This window comes from Sinocyclocheilus anshuiensis, unplaced genomic scaffold, assembly GCF_001515605.1.
Source record: "Sinocyclocheilus anshuiensis isolate Anshui unplaced genomic scaffold, SAMN03320099.WGS_v1.1 scaffold144, whole genome shotgun sequence".
Taxonomy (NCBI): Eukaryota; Metazoa; Chordata; class Actinopteri; order Cypriniformes; family Cyprinidae; genus Sinocyclocheilus; species Sinocyclocheilus anshuiensis.
Window position 1 is genome coordinate 716,607 of NW_015555720.1, and position 12,293 is coordinate 728,899.

The 12,293-nt window shown below is 37.3% G+C and overlaps 1 pseudogene; it reads left to right on the forward strand.

The window, feature by feature from the left end:
• Window positions 1-11,331, forward strand: part of LOC107672424 (transcriptional adapter 2-alpha-like) — an 18,801-nt pseudogene extending 7,470 nt beyond the window's left edge.
• The last annotated feature ends 962 nt before the right edge of the window (window positions 11,332-12,293 follow it).

Sequence of the window (12,293 nt, forward strand, 5' to 3'; positions counted from 1 at the left end):
AGTTTGATTTGCTTCTCGCAGAATACAGTGTGAAATGTGACCATTGTTGTCTTTCAGGATCATTCGAGACCACGGCCTCATCAACCTACGGAAGTTTCAGAGTAAGTTTGCATCATATTAGCCAAGTGCTCTTGCCATCTCTTGTACTCTGTTGTGTATGTGAGGTTGTACAGTATGTTCCTCATGCAGGTATTTGCAGGTTGCTTTCAATGCACAGACCAGAAGTTACTGCCACAAGATAACCCTTCCTGACCTCCAATAACAGGAGCCATCTCTGCCAAATGTTTACAATGAGTGCTGGAATACAGCGATCCCAGAGCTGTTTTTGCCAGCTGTGATTGCTCCCCTATGAATAGTTTGGCATGAAATGAACATTTCAGCTGTAATGACAAAGGAGATTGCATCTTTACGAGCTTTTATTGATCCGCGCCCTCTGGGCACCGTGCCGCTTCTCTCAGTAAATAGAAACCCATCCCTGTCTATTTCCCCCGGGACATTTTGGTTGGCCAGCCGGTTTCGATAGGAATACGCTTATCCAATTATTTCCTCTTTGCGTGGAAGCAGAGAAATCCAATCAGGTTTGCATGTTTTCCTGAGACGTATTGAGTGTTTGTGATGCGATGAGGGCTTTAAGTCGTTTTTATTTATCTATCGTCTCCCAGCCGCCCTCCTCGTCTCCCTGCACTCTCAAGACAAAAGCAAGGCGATAGTTACCGTGGAGCTGCAGACTTGTTGTCATGGAGACTGCGAGAAAGTGTGTGTGTGTGTGTGTTTGCTTGCATTCGGGGGATATGATGTTTTACACACCAACCGGTCTCGTATCCCATCAGCCACTGCTGCACAGAGGGCACTGATATTGTAGTTTGATACATCTTGACTGATGTGTGTATATATGATTTTTATAAAGTGACAGGGAAAGGTGTGTGTTTCTGGGTAACATCTCGGCAAGCTAGCGGAGGCATAATATCACACCTCAAGCTCACCCACATAGCAGCTTTCTCTTTCTATCTCTCTTGCTCGGTAGCAGCAGGGCTGATTGCTGATAGTGCTGCTCGCTCAACCCTTCCAAGCGAGCTGAGCTTCAGTGGTGGGTGAAGAACCATCAGGGAGACTTTCACAGGGCCACTCGGCACAGCTGGACTCTTGATACATAGCTATTGGCATTTGCTTTTCAAACAAAGCCAATCAAATGCAGCTTTTCTGATGTAGCAGGTTAGCTGTGTTCCAAAACCTTGTAAGCTCCCTACCTAGACATCATTTTAGGGCCTCAAACATATCCTTAAAGTGTAACGCGATCTATTTTCAACCCGCTTTGTATTGTTTCAGTGGCAGTGGTATATGTAAATGAACAATGTTTAGTTATTCACTGTTACATGGGTAGAGACATTTATTTTTATTTGTTAGCAAAACTTTCATGAAGACTATGGATTTTACTTCCGCATTTTTATATGGTCTCCCACAGAGAGTCGGATGGACTGCAGATTCTTTCAGTTTTTCCCCCTCCCTTTTGCATTAAAAACTGTGTTCGTAGTCATCTATGTGAGGATATGACCACATAAACTTCATCTCCAGAGCTGTTCTGAGAATCACCTCATGAGCATTTTACCATGTTATTGGAGAAAAACTATTGTCATATCATATATATATATATATACACAGAAACTTAAAGGGGTCATCGGCTGCCCATTTTCCACAAGTTGATGTGATTCTTTAGGGTCTTAATGAAAAGTCTATAACATACTTTGGTTAAAATTTCTCAATGGTAGTGTAAAACAACACCCTTTTTACCCTGTCAAAAACAGCTCTGTTTACAGCACGCTGTTCTAGTCTATGTTGCTTTAAATGCTAATGAGCTCTGCTCACCCCGCCCCTCTCTTCCATGGGGTGACAAGCCGTTCTCATGATACTGTTTACTTTTGCCGCGGAACTTGCTAACTAGCACATTATTAGGAAAGGCGATTTGCAAAGATTCATAGAAGAAACTTCTACTCACTTCTTCTGGAGGTGAGGCTGGATCACGAATGATTCGCGCGAACATAGACGCATTTAGGCAGATCAGAGGATGCATTCCCTTCAAAAACAAAGGTAATCCTCTGCATCTTCAGCGGCTCAGATGCATAGACTGTATAAAAACATGGACGCAGTGTCTGTGACGTCACCCGTAGATTTCTGAAGAGCGTTTTTGAAGCTCAAAGTGGGCGGACCGGGCTTTAAGTCACTTCTGTGTTGGCTTCAGGAGAGAGAGCGGGAGGTTGCCGCTCACTCGGATGTCGGGATTAAATGTAGTGATGTCCGGTTCGCGAACGAATCGTTCGATTTAACCAGTTCTTCTTAGTGAACCGGTTGAACCAGTTCACCAAATCAGACTGAATCGTTTGAAACGGTTCGCGTCTCCAGTAAGCATTAATACACAAATTACTATAATAAGTTATTCACTTTTTTTAACGTGGCTGACACTCCCTCTGAGTCGAAATAAGCCAATATCCCGGAGTAATTACGGTTTTCGGATCACCAGTACACTGAACCGAGAACCGTTTCATTAGGACGCGTCCGATTTGAGAACCGATGAGCTGATTCTCGTTCTCGAGTCAAGAACCGGTTGCATCGGTTTTCAGATCACCAGCAGTGTTGCCAACTAATTTTCAGGGAAGTTGCTAAAGGAAAGTCGATTTGTTGCTAAATGACGTTATGTCATTGCGCGATGACATCATTACATAATTATGATGCAAAAATGTGCCACTACATCAAATCTCAGCAAAAAATATATTTTATGTTAATTTAGATTTGTTCGTAAAATAATATAAATACATTATATAATAACAAAATATAAATAACTGTATTTTTAAATACAACATTGAATTATTGAACACTTACACATTTTTAAACCATTACAATTATTTATTTATTTTATTAGCTAATAAAACTACACGTTCTGAACAATTATAGTTTTAAGCAGTGTATTAGTAGTTAGTTCGTATGCTACACTCTAAGAAAAGTCTGTAAAAATAGGGCACAATCTACTATGTTAATATGAAGGAATTTTCCGTATTGATTTTTCAAGGGTTTTTTACCTGCATTTTAAATTACCCATTGTATTTTGTGTTTTCGGGTTACAGGGTTACAACGGATAATGGATAGCACATAATGTCCTGAAAAATTACTAGTACCTTTTTCATTTTTCTCAATATTTTTCTTACAGCGTTCTAACTGATCAACAATTGCAGGTACAAGCTAAGGTGTATCATAAATGAACAATTATTCAATTATTATTATTAAATTGCAAATAGAAGCTAACTTAATTCACGTGATGTGTGTACTGCTAGGCATCTTTGGTTTCCTCATTTTGTGTAATTTAGATGAAAATTGTGTGCCTTTTTATCGTTTGAGTCACTTATCAAAAGTTGCTAAAAATTGCCAAATCAATTTTTTAAATAGCTACATTTGTTGCTAAGGTGCTTTTGGAAGAAAAGTTGCTAGGGTAGTGTGAAAAGTTGCTAAATTTAGCACCAAAATTGCTAAGTTGGCAACACTGATCCACCAGTACACTGAACCGAGAACTGTTTCTTTCGGACGCGTCCGATTTGAGAACCGATAAGCTGATGATACTGCGCATGTGTGTAATATTTCAAGAGAAGATTACTTTTTTAAAAAGATGACTATCTAATCTGTGTACTTCGTTCAGTTGAAGATTCTGTTAGGTTATAGGCCAAAGGGGTTTGTCAGGGAAGTTGGACAATAATTAAGACTCTATGTTTAATAGAAATAAGGGATGATTTATGAAATACCTGTACTGTAATTATAGTTAACGATGACACATCCACAAATTGAGTTTGTATTAAATAGAATCGATGATGAGCACGAGTAGAGCAGCTCATATACTGAACGTGCCAGCAGCGTACCGGTTAGAGCAGTTCTCGTTCTTGAGTCAAGAACCGGTTGCAACAGTTTTCGGATCACCGGTACACTGAACCGAGAACTGTTCCTTTCGGACACGTCCGATTTGAGAAACGATGAGCAGATGATACTGCGCATGCGTGATTCAGCGTGAAGCTGCTGAACATGACATTTTTCCTCCAGTAAAAACAATAAATATCATACCAGGGCTGTATATTAACTTTTTTTGCATATAGCTGTCACGGTCAAGGTGTGTGGAGGCAGGCAGGATGACGAGGACGACAAGGATTCAAAATAAGGATATTTAATGTAGAGACAACAAGCAATCTGGCGAAACGTAAGTTTATTTAATAACAAATAAATCGCAATTGATTATGGTTTCTGCGCTGATGATAACTAATTTATTTACTTTATATCTTCAAGACTTCAATCCTGGTATGCACATCACTACCTGCCTGCAAAACTTAATTGTAAACTTTTCAGATCATGATTATGATGTTTTAACTGACTGAAGTTATGATTACTGACTTTATATATTTGAATGTGTATTTTCATCTTTAACATTCTTGAGTCTATTGTAAGCTATCTTTAAAAGACTTTCCTTTCTTTTTTTCTTCTTCTTCATCATTGGTATATTTTGTTAATTTGTGTAGCTTGTCTAACTTCATGTGATGTCCGTTAGCCCCATGTTACTTCATAACTGTTGTTATTCTTTCAATTGCAATAAAAACATTTAAAAAGATATCATTACGTCATCGCGAATGAACCGGTTTTTTTAACCGGTTCATTGAAACGAACTGTCTGAAAGAACCGGTTCTCGGAAAAGAGAACCGGTTTTTGTGATTCTAAGAGTGCTGTTAGCTTAGCTACATGCTAATATCGAACTATTGGAAACAATTGTGATTTGAGTTTCCTGTGCTCTTTGCATGAGAGTGCTGTTTACCAAATCAGTCACTTATAAGGTTTCATTTCATATAGGATGCTGACTTCGAAGGTAGCTGCCTATGTAGACGAAGGTTGTCAAGAAGAATTTAGAACAGAGCCATTGTGTTTTATTTACTTCATCAAATTGATTGTGCGCTTCTGTTGTTTCGTCAGTTCTGGAGAGGCGTTATCCTAAGGAAGTGCAGGACCTTTATGATGTCATGAGGCGCTTTGCACGTGTGGTGGGTCCCATAGAGCATGACAAGTTCATCGAGAGTCACGCCTGTGAGTACTTAACTCTCTTTTTGCACACTTGATGTATAGGATGTCATCATTTTGGTCTATATATACAAGACTCTCTAGTTTTCTTCCTCAGCTGACCCAGGATGACTCTAGCCCTGTGTTTTGTGGTTTAATGAGCGTGTGCAGGACAGTTCGGGTTAGATGAACAAGCCCCCATGTAATTCGTCAGCGCTGAGTCAGAGTTCAGTCTGTCTGCCCCAGTAGTTAGTCAGGTGAAAAGTTCACCGCTCCATCTGCTCTGTCTCTCTCTCCTTCTCTCACGCACTCGTTCACAGTGGAGTTTGAGCTGAGGAGGGAGATCCGCAGACTGCAGGAGTACAGGAGAGAGGGAATACAGTCCTTCTGCGGTAAGATGCACCCTCAGGAATGTATCATGGGAGGTAGCTTAAATCAAAATGAGGTTAAAGGGATAGTTCACCCAAAAATGCAAATTTGCTGTTAATTTACTCACCCTCAGGCCTTCCAAGATGTAGGTGAACACAGTTGCAGCTAAACATTTTCTTTAGTGTTCTACTGAAGAAAAAGTAGACTACATCCTGGGTGGCCTGAGGGTTGGTAAATTTTTGGGTGTACTATCTAGGGGTGTGCGATATATATCATCTGCGATAATATCGTAATTGTTGTTTTAACAATGTGCGATTTGACATTATCGAGTAATTTGCAAAAACCATTCAAAACATCCCTACAGAGCGCACGCATACATTACGTGAAGTCTAGACTAGTGCGTGTGTGCATTTAGAATGCGTTCTTTCACTGAACGATTCAGTCTATTAAAATGCATTTAGAATGATCACAAATTCAAGACATGATGGCAGAAAATTTATATATTTATACCACTTCATATAGTTATTCAATCATCGATAAAATCCCAGAAAATATCGAGATATTATTTTTTGTCAGTATCGCACACCCCTAGTACTATCCCTTTAAATTAAACACAGTCAGCAAGTGAGTATTTCACTACAAAAATGACAGATCCATCTGAATATGGTCTATACTATCTACGTCAGCTTTTTGTTATTGTTAATAAGACGTCACATTTGAGAGCTTTGCTCATCTGGCCTGCAGGTGCTAAAGTGTACGAGAGAGTGAAACGCATACGAGAGGACGAGCGCAGGAAAAGGAACATGCTGTGTGACATCCTGCAGTACATTCACGACGTTCGTGCGTGCCAGCAGTGGCTCCACAAACAGGCTGCCATGTAAGAGCTCTTCATTAATGCCATAATATATATATATATATGTATGTGTGTGTGTGTGTGTGTGTGTGTATTAGTGCTCTCAAACGATTAATCGCATCCAAAATAAAAGTTTTTGTTTACATAATATGTGTTTGTGTACTGTGTAGTTTATTTATTATGTATATATAAAGACACACACATACAGCATATATTTTGAAAATATTTACATGTATTTGCATGTATATATTTATATCATATATAAAATATATATATATATATATATGTATGTATATATATATGTATATATATATGTATATATAAAAGAAGTCTCTTAAGCTCACCAAAACTGCACTTATTTAATCAAAATGCAATAAAACTGTAATATTGTGAAATGTTATTACAGTTTAAAATAATTGTATTCTATTTGAATATATTTTAAAATGTAGTTTATTCCTGTGATGATAAAACTGAATATTCAGCATCATTATTCTAGTCTTCAGTGTCACATGATCCTTCAGAATCATTCTAATGTGCTGATTTGTTGTAAAAGAAACATTGCAAATTATTATCAATGCTGAAAACAGCTGTGTTGCTTGAAATGCTTGTAAATGTTTCATTGAAATGTTACATTTTTCAGGATTCTTTGAATAGAAAGTTAAAAAAAACAGCATAACAGCATTTATTTGAGATACAAATATTTAGTTTTTCCTTGCTGAATAAAAGTATTCTTAAAAAAAAATAATTAAAAAAAAAGTATTTTGAACAGTAGTGTATAATAATAGACGTATTAAAAAAGACACTGTTTTCACGATTTGTAAACTTACTCTTATTTACTCTTATTCCAGCATGACATGAACACTCCATAACTCATAGTTATAATGTTATTGTAATATTGATTTCTCCTATTATATTTAATATTTCATTGTTGCCATGAAAACACTGCTGTTTCTTTCATATGCTGTTTATTAGTATTACATATCATATGTGATACAGGTTTCTTTCTGCCTTCAGGTCCACAGTGTATTCTTATTCAAAGAACTTGTGGGTATTTGGCTGTCAGTTTGTTAGTTTCACAAAATTTGTTGTTGGTATTCAGCAAAAGTAGACAAAGTAAAAGTGAATGATGAATCAGGCTCTCTGTTTCTATTTTATTTTGCTGAGAAGCCCAAGAGCCCCAGCCAGTCTTTCAGAGATGTTTGTGTGAATAATATTTTGCTTGGCTGAAGCGGCTGTTGACTGTGTTTCTCTGTCGCAGTGATGCAGGAATCACCCCTGTGGTCACCACTATCACTACCTCAGGTACAGTGCTGCTTATTTCCTCCATTTTTCATGCTGTGTCTCCTCTCCTCCACTCAAGTCTCCTTTTGCAATCTTTGTGATGTCCTCTTCAGCCGTGAAGCCGCAGGCTCAAACACATTAATCTATTCTCTGAGATGCACCGCTGTATACGCGCATACGCGCAACAAAAAAATAAACCACTCACATCTCTTTATGTTTCTCTCGTTCTTTCACATTTTCTCTTTTTGTCACTTCACTGCACAACTAGGACATATTTGAATGCATGTGAATCTGATCAGACTCTTTGGCTTTATGCGGACGTTCAAGCGATTTTGGATTTTGCTGATACTGATAAATAAGTTGGGAGAGTAGTTATTTTTAAATCATGTTTTAAATCAATTTATTGAAATCCCCATTTCTCATTACTGTTTACACTAGTCAACATTTGAAGTGGATCAAAACCTTTCATTAAAGTTGTCTTAAAAACCTAAAACCAAAATGCGTTGGAAGTATGGAAATATGATTTTCAAAAGACAAGTTGCTGTTTAATATAACACCCAGATTTTTGACTGTAGAGGAAGTAACAGTACATCCGTCTAGTTGCAAATTGTAATCCAAGAGATTCTGTGTACTGTTTTTTTGGTCTAATAAGTAATATCTTTCCGAATTTAATAGGAGAAAATTATTGGTCATCCAATCTTTTACATTTTTAACACACTCTGTTAGCTTAGGTAATTTAGAAGTTTCATCTGGTCTCGTTGAGATATATAGTTGAGTATCATCAGCATAACAATGGAAACTAATTCCGTATATTCTAATAATATTACCAAGGGGTAACATGTATATTGAAAATAGCAGAGGACCTGGGACAGATCCTTGTGGCACTTCACTGGAATTAATTGAGATGACTCCCCATTTAAATAAACAAAGTGGTAGCGATCGGACAGGTAGGATCTAAACCATCTTAAAGCCTGCTAACAATCTTAAACCATCTTAAATCTTCAGTTATTAATGCAGAATTACTAATTATGATTTTGTGAAACAGTTGTGTCAGGCCTACTGTAATAATAACACTTTTATTGTTAGAAGTAGTAAGAAGAACAGCAATAAATGTATTTTGCAATGCAATTTATTAACTAATATCTACTAAGTAACAATTAAATATGACTTCGGCCTCAATAAACTCCTAATTTTGTGCTTATTAATAGTAAGCTAGTTGATCAGTTTAGGTATGGCGTAGAATTAAGGGATCTAGAATGTAATTAGGGATGTACCGAAATGAAAATTCTTGGACGAAGCCGAACAAAATTAAACACTGGGCCGAAGGCCGAATACCGAACATGGTTTTTCGAGTTTTTTTCCCCATGTATTTTGCCAATTTTTTTTTTCACCATTGCATAAATTAAAAAGCCAAAATGTGCTTTTTACTGTTTTGTCTTGCTTTTCAAAGAAAAATAATCAATTTCAAAACAATAATTTAAAAATATTTAACACTGAACATTTTTAACATTCTAGCAGACATTATACCAACAAAGCACAATTTAACTTAAAATTAATAAGCTAGTAAAATAATAATTTTTGGCCATCTGACCCCCTTCTTGATTCAGGCATGTATTTTTATTTTTTTTATGTACAATTAAAAGCAGCCTTGCTGAGAAGAGACTTCTTTTAAAACATTAGAAAATATTACAGATCCTAATTTTAACACTAATTACTAATAACACTAACCTAATTTGATGTGTGAATGTTATAATAAATGTATTAAAACAGAGCTGTTGTAATGATTATTATCATTATTATTGTCTTACTCTTTATTTACAGAACAACAGTAAAATTACAATACTAATATTTATGAATGTTGATAAGAGTTCTTGCTTTTTCTCAACTTTTATTTTGGCGGAAACGTGCAGGAAGAACTCTATGCTTATTTTTGTTGACAACAGATTTATAAATGAGTCTCATTACGAATACGTCGTACGTATCGCATTGTCACATGCCTTGTAAAAATTTATAAAAATGTGACTGAGCAACGGACGACTGTATCAGCCAGATTTTCCTCACGTTTTGGACTTTGAACCCTGGTTAACAAGCAGATCTGCTGCGAGTTCGTGCAGCGCTGTCAGAATTAATCCGTGAATGAATGTTCCGAAGTGAAATAAACTTCAACTTTACTGTTCAGTGCACTGATGTCAGACTCATTTTGGATAGTAAAGTTTATTGTTAAATTGTTAAATGCCTTTACATATCTCTGTCACCATTATAAATGTTTGTCGGTATATATCGGTATCGGCCTTTTTTTTATTCCCTAATATCGGTATCGGCCCCAAAAAACCCATATCGGTCGGGCTCTAGTCAGAATACATGCAATGCGAGCGTGTATTAGAAAACAATGTTCTGCAGTTTATTTACTAATTGTTTAAGGCCATTTCGCGATTTCAATCATCATACAGTAACCAGCAACAATCACCCCTTCCTCTTCTCATCGAAGACATGCGCTGCAGTCCTAAACAGTCTCTCGCTGTCGGTGCTTGTAATGATTTTTGCATCTTTCTCCGACAGTTTAAATGCTTCCACACTGCTGACGTGTGTGCTGCATAATAAAGAGTGCGCGCCTCTCACTCTGCGCTGGTTGCTGGTCGCTGGTCGCGTCATATCATTGTTCGGTACAATTTATTCGATCTTTTCGCTTATTCGGCCTATATAATAATTTCGGTTGCCGAACATTCGGTGCATCCCTAAATGTAATCATGCAGAATGTGCTTTATAAGAACTAATAAAGAGCCAATATGCCAGTAATATGCATGCTAATAAAAAGCTAGTTAATAGTGAGAACTGGTCCCTAAACTAAAGTGTTACCATGTGTTTTTATTGAATGCAGCACAACATTCAAGAAACTGTGGTAAAATCACTGTAATGCACAGTCCTGTGGCTTATTGCTTTGCTCAGTTATTTGTTACTAGATCACTTGCTGACTGCTCTTGATGAGGAGAATCTGAATGATCTCAATCGTCTGATCCACAGGCAGAAGAAGCGCACCTCCTCTCAACCTAACAGGACTGCCTGGCACCGAGAAACTCAACGAGAGAGAAAAAGAGGTTTGGAAATCTTGATTTTGCTTCTGGCGCGAGCTCATTTCGAAGACATCTGCCTCATTGATGTGATATAATGGATCCTAAACGATTCTCTCATCATCTCCCTCAGTTATGTCAGGTGGTTCGTCTGGTGCCTGGGGCGTATCTGGAGTACAAACAGGCCCTGCTGAACGAGTGCCGGAGGCAGGGGGGTCTACGGCTGGCACAGGCCCGATCGCTCATCGAGATAGATGTCAACAAGACACGCAAAATCTACGATTTCCTTATCAAAGAGGGCTACATCAATAAGGCTTAGTGTTGATTGAACTGCTGCAAGGACATCTGATAGATGAAGACTCATACTCGTTGTGGATCATTCATGTTGAGAATGAGCAATGAGAGGTGACAGGTTTTAAGTACACTGGTTTGATGTACTTTATTTGAAGTCATTGATTCCTTACAGATCTGCACCTGTTTGTTTTTGAAAGACTTGACCGGGCGCTCCTGTAAAGCTGTGTTTGTGTAAAAAAAACTGCTGCTGTTTGTACAGGTGAGAATCTCTCACTGTAATATTAAGAGTCATTTTATTTGTCTACATGCCCTTAAAATTGTCGATTAACTTTTGAACTCTGGAATTGTTAGATGAATATCACAAGGTCTTAAATGAAGAACATTTAAATCACAAAATCAACATAAATAAGAATTTGTTTGTCAAAGAAAATGAAGCCTGTTTGGTTTTTTTTTTTATTGCTGTTGTTTGTGATTATTAAATGTACTGTGACATTTTCATGACAATTCTGCATATAATATTTTTTTTGAAGAAAAAATATAATTTATATTATAAAATTGCATTTTATAGTATGCAATTATTATATTGTGACTATATAATTATATTGTAAAATATACAACAATATTTACTGTACTGCCTTTATTATTAAAATAGAAAAATAGTTTTCACAGTTCTAAGAGTAACCCAAAACCCAAAAGTAAAATGACTGTACTCATTACATCAGTGAAAAATTGGGGGGAAATTGTCAGAAATAATTTTATTACAGTTTTGGGGTACAGTTTTGATAAATAAAAAATACCACGACACATTACTAAGCACTGAAATATAGGGGAAAAAATGTTTCAATAATTGTTTTTTTTTTTTATATAATTAAAGTGCCCCTATTATGGATTTTTTTAAATTAAAATGCTAAAACAGACATAAAGAAGACCAATAGCAGTGATTTAAAACAATAATAACGAAATATAATAGAGTGTGGATTTTCCAGGGCACACCTGACTGGGCTAGGGTATGGTGACTGCCATACGAAAACGTAGGGGTGGCTGCTCTTGGTGGTCAGTCATTGGGGTGGAACCCGTTTGTTACACATTTCCTCTGTGGTGCTCTGATGCTGAAGCCCCCGGCACGCTCCAGAATCCCGCCATGGGATTTGGCCATGGTTATGGACGCACTCCTATTGAGCCTTTGGAGGAGGTTCCAGACAGATTCCTTACAATTAAGACTGTCTTCCTTCTGGCCATCTCTTCCCTGAAGAGAGTCGGCAACCTTCAGGCCCTTTCTGTGGCCCCTTCATATCTTGAGTGTGTGCCTAGCATGGCTAAAGATTTCTGTACCCGAGACCTGGGTATATTCC